The sequence below is a fragment of the Amblyomma americanum genome, chromosome 3, assembly GCF_052857255.1.
Source record: "Amblyomma americanum isolate KBUSLIRL-KWMA chromosome 3, ASM5285725v1, whole genome shotgun sequence".
Taxonomy (NCBI): Eukaryota; Metazoa; Arthropoda; class Arachnida; order Ixodida; family Ixodidae; genus Amblyomma; species Amblyomma americanum.
The window spans coordinates 206,374,352-206,393,540 of NC_135499.1; positions in this window are offsets into that span (position 1 = coordinate 206,374,352).

Below are 19,189 nucleotides of genomic sequence, written 5' to 3' on the forward strand. Positions count from 1 at the left end.
ATAAGGTAGTATGCAATGCCAGGTATGCCTGCGCAGAGCTATCCACGGCCGCACAACACTGGTGACCTATAAAATCTACAAAAACTCGACCCCGGCTGTTCAGCACCCCCTCTGCGTATCACCACGGTTCCTGGTTCCTTTATCGGCGCATTTCCTTTTATTCGACTTCCTAAAATCTAATCACACAAAGAAGGGACAGACAGAGATCGATATTAATACGCACCATGATTTTGATGCCCGCTTGCTTGGCGCTCTGGTCGATTCCAATACACCTGCTTTATTTCTTCCGTTCAAACCGCGACCGCCGATTCTTTTCGCCGCATTTCTTTTCGTGCGACTTCCATGCTTCCCCTCGGGACTTTTTCTCTTTTCTCCGCCTCTTCCGGGGCATTTATAGGCCCCTGCGTGCTTGACCGCGTGTTCCTATCTCGGATAAAAAGGCGCTTCTCTTCGATGTGCTATTGAAAACGTTTTCTACTGATTCGCTTCGGATCCTTCGAATGAGGTTGGCGGCCCTCGCTGGCGCCCGGATGGTGGCATTTGTATGAGTCGCCGTTCTTTCGTTCTTTCCTCACGCGATGCGTTGCACCACACACAAAAAAAAAATCGTGAATGTAGCTTGACTCATCTTTTTTCTAAATGATATCCTTCTGACGCATCTTCTTTATTCATCGTTCGCTTTATTCTGAGCTTGTCAGTGAATTCTTCTCCTTTGCCTCCAAACATTGTCTCCTAACCAGTAACAATGCTGTTATTTCTGTTATTAGGAGAAAAAACATGACTGAGAATCAGTCAGCAGTTCAGCGAGAGCCATTCCGTTTTGCCCCTCTTGGTTTAAGCTCTGGTGTCCACACTCCCCACTGGCCGATAGTGTACCAGAATGGCCGGTTGTTTGAAAGTGTGGTTCACGCCTGCCAGTCACGTAATAAATTCGTGCAGTCACGTTGAACTAACGCCAAGATGCATAGAAACATATCTTGAACGAAGCCCAAGAGTCGATTCCTGTTTCAGCAGAGTTAAATGTTACCACTGCCTGAAGATGTACTCAGCCATTCATGTCAGCTTCCTTCCGCAAGCCGACAAGAGTAGCTCATTCTGCATTATTCTGCGACGTATCATAGCCATTCTGCAATGTATCATGACTCATAACTTTACAAACACTGTTACACTTTACAAACGCACTATATCCTTTGATCCCAAAGATATAGAGCGTGCCCACCGGCTCGGCCGTCACGCCCCAAACCATCAACGCCCTGTCATAGTCAAATTCATATCACCCTAGAACAAAGAAGCTATTCTTTTCAAAAGGCCCAAACACGACCCTTTTGAGCGCAAACGTAAACAAAAAAGCAAACGCGGGAGAACCTTCGTATAACCCCTACAGCTGTGAATAAGATGTGCTTTTTTTCTGTGTGACTTACTGCTAGTTGTGGACTGTGAGACGTGAATTATTGAAGGACACCAATTAGTTTAGAGCACGCAACGCTGTTTTTACCCCGCCAAGATCTCAAATATGTATGTGTTTGGTATTCGGTCCGCATATAAACGCGGTCGCCGATGCCGGACGCAGAGCCCACATCCTTGTGCTAAGCATCGCACACCGCGTGGGGCGGAAATATCGGGATACCCGGGAGTATGAAAGAGGTCGTCTTAAAGAAACCCGGAGTCCGGTATTGCAAGTTAACAAGTGCACGAATTTATGAATACCTTAAGATATATTTTGTGCCTCCAGATTACGTGGCCCCTTATACGAAATAGAACTGCCTGCAAAACTTGTTGCCTACCATCCGTGTGTCTGCGTCCGTGTGCTCTGTGTCCGAGCGGGCGGGCGAGCGAACGCGCGTGCGCGTGTTCCAGGCAAAAAAACGTGCAAGGGGCGTGCAGTAAGTTCTAAGTGATGCGTGCCGCCGCAGTGTTACCGGCGTGATAAGTGACGCAGCAAGTGACGTCAGCAGTGGCTCTACAAAAAGCTTGCACCTGCATGAGTGCGGCCAGAAAGCATTACAGCTGTCGCCCAATAAAGTACTACGCAGACTTCTTATGGCTCCTTCCTTGCCGGGACCCGCGAACACCACGACTGGCGACGAGGATGGCGGAAGCAAGGCAAGACGCAGGAAAGAAGCGTTGAAGCTGGGCAAGCGAATTATCGAGGCAAATGTCTGCAGAGCAAGGTTGGATTTAACTCCACCCACGACAAAAGGCAACAAGACGTACGAGCTTGCAGCCTCCAGTCAAATTGGTCAAGTAGAAGCCTTCGACGAATCTGTGAGGGACTGCCTACCTTACGAAGAGCGCCTAATTTCTTTTTTCGCAATGAAAAAGGTTAAGAAAGACCTCAAGGTGCATGCTTTGCTAAGCGTCACTGTGCCGAAGTCGTACAACTTTAAATCTTTGACCGCACCAAATAAGCTTTGGGAAAAGACGTTCAAGGAACTCACTGAATTGCTTCGCAATCACTTCACCCCGACAGTGTCTGTGGCCGGAGAGCGAAGAAAATTTCACAGATGTCAGCTGCTACATGAAAGATGTGGGGACTCGCCCCGCTGTCCCCTTTTTCGTGGCTTTCTTGCGTTGCACCCTGTAGCAACCCCTTCGCCTCGGTGCGGGGCGCGTCAGATGACTCTCCCTGGTTAACTTAAAAGGGAGGACACTAGCGTCGCAACGCGTGAGACTGCTCGCGCGCGGAATACAGCCCACAGAATCACTCTCTTCTCCTGGGATCGTCGGTGCGAGCGGATGTTTCGCACGTGGCTCCGCTCTTCGTCAGCGCGGTGAGGAAGTGACGGGGAGACATGCTTCCCTATCTCGTCCCGTCCAGCCACGGAGTATCCCCTGCCCTAGCGTTGGCGAACATTCGCTTGTAACCTTGCTAGTGAGTCGGACGACCTCGATTCTTTAGTGCATTTTGCTACTAGGTGGCGTTATTGTTACAGTAGCAATAAATGCCTTGTTTAAATCAGCCAATGTGTCGTTCTTTTGTTCCCTCAGAGCAAGGCCCACCGTGGTCGGCGTGCGCTCGGTAGCGTACACGATCACGGGGTAAGGTCTGTCGGCTTTGAAGAGTGTCAGCCGCGATTTAGTGGGGAGAACGTATTTAACTTTCCCGATTAAAGCCCCACAAAGTATCGCTCAGTACGAAGCAGAGCTCAGAAAACTCGCTCAGACCTGTGAATTCAGCACCGTTTTGGACGAATCGCTTCGTGACGAGTGTGTGTGCGGTTTATTACCCAACTACATTCAGAGATACTTATTTGCAGAAGACAAAATGCTGACATTCCAAAAAGCCGTTGAGCGCGCTCTTTCTTTAGAAGAAGCTAACAAAAGTTTTCAGGAAGCTGTCGATGACTTTCACAAAATGAGCGCTGAAGACGCAGCTAAAAGAAAGCATTCTTTTGAGTGTTATCGCTGCGACTCTGACAAGCATTTTTCTCGGGCCTGTCCATATATCACAGATAAGTGTACGAACTGCGGCAAGAATGGCCACGTTCAGCGTGCCTGACGTGGTCCCAAGCAGAAGCCAACGAGTTCAAGGGAGTGGATACGCACTCTTGAAAGTGACGACACGGGAAACGTCCAGATGCTGTCACGAAAACCCCGCCGTCCCATCACCGTCGATGTCGAAATTCGAGTTGTACCTTTGCGTGTGGAGTTAGGCACAGGCGCTACTGTGTCTGTAATATTGTAATATCAAGGTAACAGTTCAACAGACTTAGATCGCCTTTGAAACTTGTCACTACGGAACTGCGACTGAAAACATACACAGGAGTTGCTCAGTCCTGCGGCGTCTTCAAAGAACCCGTAAGGTAGAAGTATAAAGTCGATGACTTTCCGTTGTACGACGTAGACTACCAGTGGCGTAGCCAGAAATTTTTTTCGGGGAAGGAGGAGGGGGGGGGGGGGGGGGCTCATGTTGCAGGGCGGCCTCCTTATAGAATTTGTGGAGGAATCAAACGCAAGAATAATAACTGCATTGACAATGTCATTGTGTATTAGATAGCGCTACGCACTGTCTAGATAAGTGAAATGTGTATTCTTTAAATAAAAGAATCTATTCATATGTCTTAAAAATTGTGGCAGACATAACTGATACCAATGGTTTCATGTTTTGGCGTATTTAATTAGTGAAGAAAATATCACACGAAGTCTAAAACTATATCAGTCCGAAACCAGCATAGCAGTGCATGGCGCTGTTGTGAAAGACGTAAAGGACATGAAATAAGCAAACAGAGAACACACATTTTAATGAATCTTTGTTGTTCAAGAACCTTTAGATTTTTGTACAGATCCAACGGCCACGGAAAAAATCTCGATGACGTTGTCCTTCGTTCCAGTGTACTGCGCAGCAGCAGCTGTCACCGGTCATGTATTGCCAGTAATTGCACCGAAATTTTATTCGCAACAGCGAGCACATGTATAAACGAGGAGTTCTGCAAAATATACATTAGAAGTATGAAGATAAAGTGGAGTATTAGAAATGCGAAGATACAACTTGATAGAGGACAAGAAAGTGTCACTGGAAACAAAATCACTGCATGTATGCGCCAAACCTCGCAACAAGATATTTAAACACGCGTATGTCTCCATTAAATCCACGTATATAAGCTAAAATCACTGTATATAATGCGTCAAACAGGGCAAATAAACATCTAGCGCAATCGCAGATAGTAAACTTTGCACACGGAAAGACAGACGATCCAGGCAAGAACAAAACTATGATAGCAGAAGTCGCGATATGTACTTGGGTCATGCTGCGGTTGCGACAGCACCATATGGTTATAATAATAGAGGAACAAAGCAGAAATCAATACCAAAGTATGTATTTTTTAACTGCCTGCACGGCGACAATTATTCTGCACTCATGATTACAGAAGAGTATTCCTTTGATTCAAAGTAAAAGTAAAAGCAGGTAGATAAAAAGATAAGAAAAGGACAAATGAAAGCCACGAATGATGCCGCAAGTTGAAGTAACTAATATTCGAGTGTGTAGGTTGGGAAGCACCGCGTGGTCAGGGCTTTCAATGAGCAAAATCAATCAAAATCGATTATTGATGACCTCAAAATTTTCGTATTCGCACAATAATTTTGATCATGATGCTAACTGTTACAATGAACGACACAAACTTCTGCGGTGTGAACAGTCATACACTTTCGTAATTGCCTGTTTATGCCCGTAATTGCCCGTTCGCTCCAGAATGTCTTTTCTAGTTTGAAAAAGGCATTGTAGGTGGTGATAAAATCCAAAATGACTTCCGGCTCCAGAGGTTGTTTTGGTCAGCGGTGCGTGAATGTTCGAAAAAATTTCGAGGGGGGGTTGAAGCCTCTTAAGTCCCCCCCCTCTCCCCTCCTGGCTACGCCCCTGTAGACTACGGCGGACCAACTCTTCTAGGATGCGAGTGGCTCAAAACTTTGACCTTGGACTGGGACTACATCTGCTATTTGTACAAACAATGCAACGATTCGCACCTCGACGCAAACCAAGAGCGCTACGGCACGTGACTGAAAGTACTCCTAGAAAAATATAGCATCATTTTTGACCTTATTTTTCAAAAAAAGACGTCCAAAGTTTCTCAAAGCTAGAAACGTCCCTTTCGCACTACGTTCAGCAGTGGAGGAAGAGCTGCGAAAGCTAGAGGAGATGGGCGTCATTACGCAAGTTTATACTAGCGAGTTTGCCACACCTATCGTGCCGGTTGTTAAAAAGGACGTGACAATACGTGTGTGCGGAGATAACAAGACGACTCTGAATCCTGTTCTAGACACAGTGCAGTACCCTCTCCCTATGCTTGGTCAGCTACCAGCTGCACTTGCCGGAGGGCGGTGCTTCTCGAAGCTGGTTCTATACAGAGCCTACCAAAAAGTGGAAATGTCGGAGGACTCTAAAAGGCTTCTCACGTTGAATACGCATAAAGGGCTGTTTGCTGTAAACGGGCTACCCTTCGGAGTCACCTCAGCACCTGCGTTGCTTCAGCGTATTATGGATAACGAATTGAAGGGACTGCCAAGAGTAATGTGCCGAAGTACTGCCGAAGAGCCACTTAGAAATCTTGAAGCTGTTTTCAACACTAGCACGATAAGGTGCCAGAGTCAAGAGCCATAAATGACTTTTTCAAGGAAAACCTTCAGTATCTTAGGCATGTTATCAATAAGACTGGCGCCAAACCAACAAACGAAAAATCTCAACCTCTCCTGAAAGCCCCGGCGCCTACTAACGTGGCACAGCTTCGCTTCCTGCATGGTCTCATTAACAACTATGGCAAGCTTACGCCGAAACTGGCAACGCCTGCAAAACCTTTCCACAGATTGTTACAGAAGGACGTCTCCTGGTTCTGGGACCGAAGATGCGAGGACTCATTTAAAGCCATCAAAGCAGCCGAAGTGTTTGCGCACTACGACCCGGTGCTACCGCTGCAGCTGTCGTGCGAAGCGTCTGCGTACGGTCTCGGCGTCGTATTATCGCACGTTATGAAAGACGACACGGTAAGACCAATTTCATACGCTTCCAAGGCTCCAGCAAACGCTGAAGAGAACTATAGTCAATTGGAAAGGAGGCGCTCGCCCTAATTTTTGGCATCAAGAAATTTCATTTGTATATTTATGGTCGGCAATTTACTTTAATCAATGACCATAGGCCGTTAAAAACAATTATTGGCCCGAAGAGCGGCATCCCAGCGATAACTGCCGCAAGACCCCAACGGTGGTCCTTCTAACGCTTTTAGCTTACAAGTGCGACCTTGTCTACCGAAAGTCAGCCGACAACAAGGACGCGGATTGCCTTTCGCGACTTCCGTTAGGAACAACGGATGGTGAGGACAACTCTAGTGAGACACTTTATGCGCTTCGCTTGGTATCTCCTGCTGTGACAAGCAAAGAGATCGCGCGCCACACAGCTCGTTATCCTGTTCTCAGCCTAGTCTTGAACTACACCAAGGAAAGTGACCTTCGCATGTTGATAAACTGCTGAAACCCTACTTTGACAGACGCAGTCAATTGACTATTCACGAAGTGTGCCTGGTGCATGAAATGCAAGTGGTCGGGCCACAAAAGCTACAACATCAAGTTTTGGAGGAACTACACCAGGGACACCCAGGTATCGTACGAAGCAATGAACTCACCCGAAGCTACGTATGATGGCCTTCAGTGGACAAAGATCTCGAAAATCAATTCAATTGAGACACTGCGTGCTATGCCTGCAGCAGTGCAACATGCCACAAAAGGTGCCATTGCACCCGTGGTCGTGGCCTACACGTCCATGGTCACGTGCCCATGCTGACTTTGCGGGCCCATTCCATAATCGTATGCTTCTAGTGGCTGTAGACGTGCATGCGTCTACAGCCCCGCCCCCCCCCCCCCCCCCTCCCCAGAGTAATGCAGTTTATACAATGCTCTTCACGTATCTTGACTGATGAAAAGAGAAACTTTTTCTCGAGCTCCGAACAAGTATATCCTCTGAATCTTTGATCTTTTCATCAGGAAAAAAATTAAGGCTTCGAAAGTGTTCCCACAAATTTCACACCGCACGGCTGTCACTGAGTTCAAGATTCGGTGAACAGGCAAGGTGCTTGCCAACGTCAAATCGGCAATCTTGTAGCGTCTTGTGCAACATTCGAACATTTGGCCTGGGGCGCTATCCCTAAGTAGCTAACTATCTGCGCTGAAATTATCTTGAAAATTTAAGAAATTGGTTTTTGCCGAAAGGAAATGGCGCAGTAATTGTCACATCTCGGTAGGCACCCGAAACGTGCCGTAAGGGAAGAGAGGAATGTGGGTGTGAAAAAAGAAAGAGAGAAAAAGGTGCCACAGTGGAGGGTTCCGGAATAAGTTCGATGACCTGGGGACTTTTAGCGTGCACTGACATCGCACAGCACTCGAGCGCTTTTGCGTTTCACCTCCATCGCAACGCAGCCGGGGTTCGAGCCCAGGAACTCCGGCTCAGTAGCCGAGCGCCCTAACCACTGAGCCACCGCGGTGGGTCAGTTTATCTTGGCTATTTTTTTCCATTGCGTCATGCAACTGAAGACATAATAGGTCCCTGCCACGCTAGTTTTGGACGCAAGTGTTTATTAAGCACGAACGCCATCCTCATCCCAAAATATCTCGCCATAATCTCTTCTGCAGATGCTGCCTTGAATTCAGCGAGCCAAGGGATATTTTTGTGCTCTCATGCCATTATTTTTTGTTTGCTCTTGAAGTTCTAGAAGTAAACCTTATTTAAATATTTTAATAACGTTACTCCGGCAGAGATCTTTCTGCATTGTTGCTCTGGTCAACTCAACTATATTTTCCCCAAATCGCTGCTTCTTGTTACTACTAATAAGCACTTATAAAAAAAAGTTCACAGATCATTTCCAACCTTACTGGTTTGAAACAACAACAAAACTTTTATTAAACAATCATATATAAGCACTTTAAGAAAGCCTTTAAGTTTATCGCTCTATTTATAACAATAATCGAAAATTAAAGGTGTTATTCAGCGATTTTTTTATTTTTATGACTCTGCTCATATATGCGTGTTTTTTTGTTGTACTCAGTGGCAGCAGACCTCCCCTCAGCTTAGTGCTCTGGGACGTCTTTACGCACTACATATTTTGTACGGCGCGAACTAATACTCGACTAAAACATTGAATTGAAATGAAATAAGAAAAAATGTTTATAATCTCTGCTGACTCAAATCGCGCTTCGGTAGTCTGTTGAGAATTTTATCGCGAGGCCATTCCATATTTTATCTGTTCAGATGCCAAAAATCTCGGAAGCAAACTTTTAAAGGTTTTGGAAAAGCAATAAGCTGTTGCACTGTTATTTCTACGGATCAAGTATCAATGCCCGTTTAAACAACAGCGCGAAGAACCCGTCACATACCTAAGCCGCCGCGGTGGCTGAGTGGTTATGGCTCTCAGCTGCTGACCCGAAAGACGCGGGTTCGATCCCGGCAGCGGCATTCGCATTTCGATGGAGTCGAAATGCTAGAGGCACGTGTACCCGCTTTGGGACGTTTAACCCTCAAAACCAAACCATAAAACGTAACATACCCAATCACGTCTCTCATTCTAAAGCGCAGCTCCTCAGCGGCGATTTCAATTGAGCGAAGGCACACGGGTCTCGTCTTATACGCACTTTCTATTTTTCTATTTTAGATTCTATTTTTCAGACAGTCGCACACGACCGCGCGCTGCCTTCCTACACATCTTGCATTTCACCCATGAAAGGTTTTCGCAGTTGCTTTCGTTTATATCAAGACTTCAATCATGGTTAACGCCTGGTGCTGATTCTCGCTTCGTGTACTGCCACCCCGAGATATTTAACGTGGTGTGACGAGAGGCGACACTCGTAACCTCTACTTATTACCTAGAAGGATGACGTAACAAAGAAGAAAGATCCCAACTCGTTCGGTCGCTTTCGTCATACTTACGCTTAGTACTTATTGAACGCTTTCCAGAACCATTAATAATTTTGATATCCCACATTTTAGTGCGTTGCGCATGAATCCATGCATGCATACGTACAGTTACACGTATATCCTGTGGCTGGACAAACAGTGGTGGAGTGGTTGGGCCTTTTAGTGGACCTCCACCTCGCGTAAGTACTCATTACACGCCTTCATTCCTATACCTGCCAGGTCCATCTATTCTGAGGCACGTGGAGCGGTTTGCACACGTTTCAGGCACTGCCGCTATAAATCAAACTACGAACGAGACAATTCGGCCACAACGAAGCTTGGTTCTAGTTTCGCGAGTTCCAACCGGGCGTGAGTAAATCAATGCCGCGGTCCAATCACAGCTGAGCTTCGCTTGCTTGCACTGCCCCGTGTGAAGACACACCAGGCATGCGCCCCTAAAAAAGATAATCTGCAAAACGAATACAAACTAGTAAAAAAAGTGAGTCGATTGAAGTGGACGTGGTGTTCCCGGGTTGACGAAACGTTTGTGCGACAGGACTGCACTTCGAGCGGGCGTTCAACCACAGACTGGGTCCGTCGGTACTTTTTCGGCACTTTTTCTGTACTGCGCTCGACTTCTTTTTTTTTTCAGCATGTTCCTTCTGTTTCGCTCGCCGCTTATTACTGTCTAGCACGCTTTGTTTACGACGGGTAGCGGCCGCAGCGCGTCTCTTATCAATCACTCTCCTTCAATTTCCTTCTTCGTTATTTTTTTTCATCGTCTCCTATGTGCAAGCACTCTCTAGAGGCCATCGGTTCTGCCACTTGCATCGACTGAGCGCGCATGCACACGCATACCACGCGTCCATTGTTTCTTGCACATATCTCGTCACATCAGACCGGCTCCGGCGCGAGAGGCAAGGTTACGCTAGGCGAGCTCGCCGCCTGCTACCGCGAAGTCCGTCGAACACGAACTGAGCCCAGGAGAAGGAGAGTGCATCGCACGCTTTCGCGCCAGACTGCTGGCCTGTGCGCGAAGAGCGGAAAGTAAAAACACTTTTTTTTTTCACCCCTTCTCCCTTCTTTTTTCTCCTTTCACGTTTCTTGATTGTCTGCGCCTGCGTGGTCTTTGTGCCCTCTGTCGGGTTTCGAGCCCCTGGCTTCCTTCTGTTTCGCGCACCACGCGTTGTATCGTTCCGTTCCGTTCCGCTCTGGTTTTTGGAGAAGCTCGCTTTGCGTGCACTTTCTTTATATCTTAATCGCACGTGAGCGGGCGTTTTCGGCGGCCAGGCGCGCTAGCGCGCCCACTGGCGTCAGCAGCGCCCCAGCTCGGCCAACTCTGGATGCGTATCTCCTCTCGCGTTAGATGGGTCCCGTGGGCCAAAGCCTGTGATGGGATGGATGCGGGATAGGGCGAAGGGGAAATAATAGAATACGGAGGAGGTGCGAAATCACTTTCTCGTTGTGTTAGTTCCCGTCCCTTGTATTTCATTTATCCATGTCTTTCTTTCGCTCTAAGGGGAAATTTATTTTTTACGCAGAACTCATCGTTCGGTGCGACGTCCTGACATCCAAGCCGTCGTGCTTGAAGGGATACTGGAAAATAAAAAAGATCCAGTTTTAAATCACTTACCGTGACGCAATATCTTCTAGGCGAGCTGCACCGTATGCTCTCCACGGACGCCTCGTGATTAGGCGTTCTATACATATTGCCACATAAGCTTTTTGCCCTGCATGTATGTTCGGTGTTAGCGAAGCAGCTCTTGAGCGGCGTTCTGATAAGAAAAAACTTAGTTCGCTGCGTGGAAGCAGCCTTCGTTTGAAATGCTTAACGCCTCATTGACTCCGAATATCGGGAAAATCTTATTGTGTGGCTTTGGATGAGCACCGTCAACGTAGAAGAGCAAAAAAAAAATAGTTCGTCTGCAATCTTTCCCGAAGTTTAGAAACAACTCACGTGCTCACAGTCAGTCAGGGGGTCATTAGACACGCATACAAGGAAAATGACGAAAAAGAAATTGAAATAATAACTGCAGAAAAAAATAAAGTGGGTCGCCCAGCTTCGGTGGCTGCTAGAAAGCTTCAAAAATAATTTCATTTTATTGCCTGGTTTAAGGTTCGTCGCACATTATTAGCCCTTGAATTATTTCGCTATCTTTAATTAAAGCTACATTAAATCGAGTTTAGCAATTTTTTTTCCTTGCCACTCGTCAGTCCGGTACAGTGGCCGGCAACATACATTGTTTATTACCTATTCGTAGCGGGCAGTTACAAACCAAACAAAGGCCAAACATGAATCAGGAAAGAAGTGGTCAAAATATTCGACCCCTGCTTGCCAATGAATCCACTGGAACATGATCTTGTCACACAGCGTACAGATTAAGACCTCGCATTAGAGAAAGTTACCAACTTCTTGCAGACGATCTTCTGCCGCGCAATGTTTTCTTCTTAACGATAGCACGGCAATTCATTACGAAACTGCATTTATGTAATTACACATTGAAAACAGTGCCGTTTTTCTGCGTTTATGATATCGCGGCGATCCCGGTAATAATTAAATATGTCGACTTAGGGCCACAACAAAAGCATCAATTCTTGATCGTAAAGCTTGCAAGCCCATCCCTCGTATCCGGACTGCTGTTTGATCAGCTTATGCGAAGTTTTAGCTACGTGCTACCCAACCAATTCCCCTTGAGACAACGTTCTCCTTTGCCTTTTCTTCCGGCAAAGATACGCAGGCTTTGAGCTTAACAGAGTAAGAATTAAACTATAGATATCTACTCCTACAAAAAACGCGGTGCATACCGTTTAAATTGTTTCCTCAAAGAACTAGTTTTGTCAGCTTAAGTGGATCGCTATGAATTATTTATCGGCTAATTGTTATCTCAGCTCGCAGTTTTTTTCTTCAAATACTAGCAGATGCAGTTATTTTCTATTGTTCTTCCTGTTCTCTTGTCCTCCCAGGTTTCCAGTGCAAAAAAAAAACCTCGTGATTTCTCCTCTCGCGATGATCTGTTTATGACAATGCTTACTCTTCCTCCCATTCTGCACCCGTCTGCTTCCTTGTTGCCAATCGCTTTGTCTCCTTCATGCATCGAGTACACCAGAGTGCCGGCGACGTCCGTAATTCCTTTGTCCTTAAAGGCAATCTGTCACTGTGGAAGCGTGTCCGGCAGTGCGGGTGGCCCCCCACCCACCGCCGCCGTATTCCCCTACAACGCCGCACACAGTGGCGTGGGCTGGGCGGCGCATCATGCATCACACACATCTCGGCTCAGACGCGCCGCTTCTGGCCGCGCCACGTGGGCGGCGGTCATCAAGACGGGTACAAGTGCAGTGACGCGCCGCCGCCTGGCGGCCGCGCTACTCGCGCTCTCGCCTGCAATGGGAGACGTCGTTAGCCGCATTAGATATAAAGAGGCAGTGGAAAGCTGCAGAAGAATGTATCTGCTTTGCCTCCTAATCAGACACTTCTCGCCCGGCGTCGATCTCGTATTATTCGGCCTCTATTATCGTTCTTCTTTTCGTCGTGTTAGAAGCTGCGCGCACTCGAGGATATTTCCTTTCGAAGCCGCGAAAAAAATGCCAGATTTCTAACGCCGTTAAACCGAGTATGACGGGAGATAGAAAAGACTTGGGTTTGAATTAGCTTGAGTACTGCCTAATCATCGCCTTACGTTGTCCCCCGAGACAAATTTTTAAAACTTTCGTACTACGTGACCTTCCCCTGGCCACACCGTATCCGAGTCATTTCATCTCAAAGGTCAAAAGTCGCCGCTCTTGAGACCCATTCACTTCTTTCAGGATTACTAGTGAAATAGTGCTTTCGTACTAAAATTACCAAGCTTCAATACTGCCCGACACTATTTCTCTCTCTTTTTTTTAACTAGATATTTCTAAGGGGTTTCGACAAGTACATCAAATCTATTTCCTCAGACCCATAAATTAATTTTGGATTTTAGTAGGAATTCAGATTATAGGACAGTGCGTATTTGATAAATTTCCCTTTAGTTCTCAAAGCTTCACCGCATGCGGTTCTAGCAGCAGCGTTCGCGCATATAGTTTTCAATGAAACTTAGTTTAATGATAGTGTTCACGCAAAACTGTTTGATTAAATGACGCGGAAGCCTGTTATGTATTTTCATCCCGGTCATATATGCTCACCATGACCGAAGCTCCACACATCCTCTTTCTCTCCCCCCCCCCCCCCCCCGGTATTTTTTTTCATGTATTTTTAATGCAACCTGTCTATGTCTATATGTCCTATTTACACTGTAGTTAAGACCAGAGTTAGTACCACAGATATTGTCTCCAATTTTCTTGCTCTTTGCCCATACAAAATAATATGTTTTCCTCGTTGGAAGAGATGATTTAAAGAGCGCCACAATATTGAAGAGATGCATGAAAGAAATCTTATAAGAAACGCGTCGAAAGGAGCAGAGAGACTAAATTTTTTATGTTGAACTTCACTTACGTTATGGGGTTCGAATGATACACATAACGTCTGCTTCGTTCGTTAGACATGCCTCTAAGGCCCGAAATATTCCGTGTCAAAGAAACTGTTATTGGGGGTTTGCTTTTGCAGGCGGCTGATTGCATATGCCACAAAACACATAATTTGACTGCATAACATGCGCAACTATAGGACATATCTATAGATCTCTTTTCTCACTATTTTTTTCTTTTCATGCAAGCCACACAACAAAGGGCGCCTCCAAAAAAAGGACTTCATCTCATTCAGTACACAGAATTTTTGCAACGCCGTTAACACGTCTACACACTGCAGATGAGTGCAGCGCGAGACAAAAAAATAGAACCAAAGAAAAAAAGTTAATGCGAAGAGCCAGTAACCGCGATACACTATGCATATTTAAATGACCGGCTATATGCAAAAACGTGCTGCGCGCAGAGTGGCTTCGTGGAATGAACCCTCCGTAAACTGACAAAAAAAAAAACGCCACGAGGCGCGCACAGTGGCGTCGTAAACCAGAGCAGAAAGCGTTCGATAGTGTCACCCTTTTTTAAGTTTAATAAAATATTCAACTGCTTGTCGGCGCCTTCGCGTCCCGTGAGTTGCACTCAACGGTTCTACCCTCAAAAAGAAAGCAAAATAAAGGAGGAAAGTGCATCGCCGGAGAGCGCGTACAAGCGACGAATACGTCTTCAGAAAGACCCGCAGCACCCGGGTGTTCGCGCACATCGGCGTAAAATATCGAAGCACACGCTCACGTGACGCAGTACGTTGCTTAGGAGGTGTTTGTCTGTCCTCCGCGCACCTTCTTCAAGCATTTCGATGCGGGTGCCATTAATGGTGTTAGTTTCTTTCATCACCTATTCCTCCTTTCCTGCTCCCCGGGAGCGGCTATATTCTGCGAACTTTTTTTTTTTTTGACAGCGCCTTTCTGCTGCCTTTCTTCTTTTTCATAAGGAAGCAACGATGGGATCCAAGATATTTCTTCGCTACTTTATCTTTTTTTTTTCGCTGCTTGCTTCGCTGCGCTGCAAATCTTCGATCTGGCAAACAAGGCGCGCCAAGAATGTCGCCAACACACAGGCGTGGAAAAGACCCGAACATCTCCAGAGCGAGCGAGGCCACCGAAGGGGAAAGAGAAAGAACGAAGAAAGAGAAGGAAAATGTGACGATCGAAACAGCATCAAAAGCGCACGCGTCCCGGACGGCGGCGGAGGCGGCACGACCGAGCAACCACCAGCCCAATGGATCGCGGTGTTGCCAGTGTTTGCGATGCTTCACGTTGGGCCAACAATTTCGACAGATCCTCACGTACGCATTGCTGGCGTGCGTCCTCGCCGCTGCCGAGTTTCCTTTTTGCTGCGCGTTTATTGTTATTTTTTTGTTGCGGATGTGCAACTGTCTCCTTTCATTCCTTTAGCCTGCCTTCTTTACCTCTTTTCGCCAATTGCTCGTGCCCTGAATTTCACGGTACATTTATGACGTGCCTCCCTTTCACACAATGGTACTTCTTATATTCTCGAAGTTGACTCTTTTTTATTTTTTTTTGTGAGCTAGGAAATCATTCCCGAAATTACGACGCAAGAGCGCTGTGTGACTGGCGGACGTTACAATGCCGAAACATCATCACAGCCAGCTCTACAATAGGCTGTTTATGACAGACAACGAATAGAGAGAGAAGAGAGAGAGAGGGAGAGAGCAAGACGAACGGAAAGGCAGGGAGGTTAACTAGGCCACGCCCGGTATGATACCCTACACTTGAGAGGGGGAACGGAGGGAGAGATAGAAAGGGGAGAGAACAAAGGGAGATGATAATTTTTCCACATATCCGTTGGCATTACAGGGTACACAGTGCACACACTGATAGTTCCCAACGTTGCACTCAGTCCTGAGTACTTTAAGAACTTGTAAAGCGCCTTCACAGCTTAACGAAGGCACGCCTTGTCTTGAACGACTATTTTACGTGATTGTCAGTCACTCTTCTAAGAAATTTATTAATCATGTTCAGGTGATAACAACCAGTTCTGTTGGAACATTCCTGAATGGTAGTAGGGGTGGACAAAATCTGTAAGTGAGTTTAAAATGAAAGCAGTTCAATAGGGAATATAGCTTTGTACCCAGCAGACGTGTCCTGGTGCTGACCACGGTTTAGTGGTTTTCTGAGAGTGGCACGGAAGCCGCATACAGAGAGAGTGGAGTTGGAAGCGAACGCACCGGCAAGCCCCATGTCCAACATTCTTGGACACAAATTTTGAATATTGGAAAACTGTAAGGCACTAAATACGTAAATATTGAATATAATGGTGAATGTTTCCGATATGTAGCAAACCTTTTACTTTGTAGTGTTTCCATCGCACGCATCGAGCATTTAAGACTGTCATAGAAAGCTAATGGGGTAAGCTTTAGATGATAGAAAAAAAGTTACAGCAAAAAAAAAATGCAAGCCTGCCGATGGGAGATCTGCGGATATATTTGTTGTTATAGGGAAAACTTTCATATATAAAAAATTGCGCTCATAAACTCTTTCTCGTTCAAAAATCGTTTTGTCCAGAAATGTTTGGTGTTGATTTACATAGCTTAAAAAAAGTTAGGATAATTGCTCACCAGTCTTCTTCGCCATGCTTATTTTGCGCAGTAATTATGATTAGAGCTATCACGTGTAGAAGGTTTTTTTTATCGTCCTTTCATTGTTATCTGGTTTCCAGTAAGCACAAATGTTACGCTCAGTTCTAGATTGTGCACTTTTCTGCACTACATTTATTCACTATACCACTGCGATGCAATCGTATCGCGCGTGCTTTGGGTTATTTAAGGAGAAGCTGAGGAATAAAAACATGTCTGGCTCTTTAGTTCTAAGCCTTTCTCTAGAAGTCGGACGGTGCCAGATGTCTTCTCGCAAATATCGGCCGGAAAAAGCGTCTCTTCAAAACTTAAAGCACTATATTTTTTATAGTAGTGCAGAAGGTTTGGCGAGTTGACGATTCATCTTTGAAACTTAGCATAAGCGATTGTACTGTGTGCTTCTTCGATGTGTTTATCTTTTACGTTCGAGCTAGGTTTCAAGGAAGTCTTTCCTACCATCATTACTAGTGGCGCAATTTTTTTTAATCCTCCGTGTCTTCTCTAAACGCAGTGATTGTAAAAAATTTTCTCCATACTGCTGTGTAGTCGTTTACTGCGTGCCTTGGTGGCGTGACGCCACGTTCAACTTAAATTGAAGACCTTTGAGTGATGTAACTAAATCATGATGCTTTGTTAGGTTCCTGATATTAGTGTAATTGGCAATTAAATTTTAGTGCGGAGTGCGCCCACGCTTCCAGTTGCCTGACACGGTCAGCGAAGCTCTTCGTGGCTCTGGCTCTTGGCTTTTGACCAACCGTGCGTAAAAAAGGGGGGCTAAAGAGTGCAGAACCCACTCCACTACCCCGATTTCGCACGGCGTCTGCTCAGGCCCCGGCGTGGAGGCACTTTCTACGACTGGCACGCTCTCCGCTGCGTTTCTCGTGGGGTGTCTGCAGTGGCTGATGTTACCATCTTACGCATGCCTTCATGGCGCTGAAATGGGCACCAAATGGTCATGGTGGCAGATAGAAACTTCTGGATGCTCGTGGGAGACGTGACAGAGGACTCTTAGGTCACTGAAGAAAAGACCCGCCTTAATAGCTATTTAACTGTCGTTGCAATATAGAGTGAGCGGAAGCATTACGCGAGGCTAAACGTCTCCGACTTCAGCTCAAAAGAACCTCAACCTCAACACCTACGAAGAGCCATAAAAAAAAGACATCACTCACAGTAGCAATGCACGCAAATTGTTGATCTTTTTTTCCTCTGCGCTTAGCCGACAGGGCTGCCATTAAGTCGCCTTTTCTTTCTCCTCGCCGTTACTGAAAGAGGACACAGAGTTAGAAACGAGTTCCATCGCAATGAGCCAGGGCGGCTGTACTTCGTCTCAGAAAACGCCTGCAGTAGATTCGAAGCTAAGGAGGCTGTGTCAGCTGATCCCGAACTCGGATGGTACCTATATTCACATGCAAACGTGTATCGAATGCGCACAGCGCCCGTGAGCAGCAGATCAGGACGTCCGACCAAGGCATACCTGCGACTCAGGCCATCCTCGACCCGTATGTGCAGGCGAGAAGGAAAGCGTACGGGAACATCCTGGTTAGTGCACGCTAAAGCCGCGTAGCTCCCATGGCGCTGCGCGCATCTGAAGAGGCAGCGTATGGATATGGTGCCGCTGATTGAGAACCGCTAGATCCGGCGCGCAGCCTTACCTTATACATACAAGAGCAACACCCACGTTTCGGCCGACAGCTCGAAAACGGCGCGCGGATAATAGAGAAGGGGCTATACAAGGAGAACACCGCCGTGCGAACGAGCCCGAAAGCTTGCGCGGGAGCCGAATTGCGTCCCGATCACCATGCCCGGCAAGCGCACCTGCGACCAGATCGCTTCCCCGGAGGCCCGCGGCCCCAATCCCTCACGGGAGTTTGCCACAGGCCGATAGATTCAGCGAGCAGTAATTCATGCGACTCAATGGAAACCCTCTAGCGCCCCAGTTTTTACACCAGCATTTTTTTGCTGTTTTCGAGCAGCAAGTACAGGACGCCGAGGCTCTTTCCGGTGCGCGGTATTTTCGATTCGATAAGACCGACTGTCCGCGGCCTTCTTTGAGCTGTTAGCGACCCCACGTCGGCTTGCACCTGATGCTCCGGGCCTGTTGTGGACCGGTTATGTTATTCAAATGCTCCAGAGGCGTGGGTCATAGGCCGGAGTCAAGCAACATAGAGAATGTGAGGAAAAGGTTCTCCCATTGGTAGCCCAGTGAAGACGCCGAAAAGATTCCGTCCCATTAGCGCCTCAGAGCGCTCGTATAAGTGAACACAAGTGCACGCAGCGGCTCGTTAGCTTGCCCTGATCGTATGCGACCTCGCTAAGCTGCCCGAATTTCCCGGCGAAGTGTTTTTTGGTAGAAAGCACGATGAAGAGTTCACTCGCCACCACACAGCCAAGAACAGATTGGTGCCATTGAATATTGCCCATACGCTTTTGGGGTCAATATCTCGTACCATAACAATCAATGCCACAGTTAAAGCAACTGCCAGTAAATAACTATAACAATTCTCAAAAGAAAGTTGTGATAGTGCTTTCCGTGATACAGGTGGTGTGACCAAGATCGCTTAATTAATTAAGACTGCAGGATCGTGCACCGCGTAGCAGATGTAATGTATAATTATTCAAATAATAAACGAAAGTTTCTCACTGGTTTTAGCAGTGGTCTGAATAAATGTAAACATGGCAAGGCAAGGCCTGCCTAACCGCATTACACGCTGAATTTTTGAAGC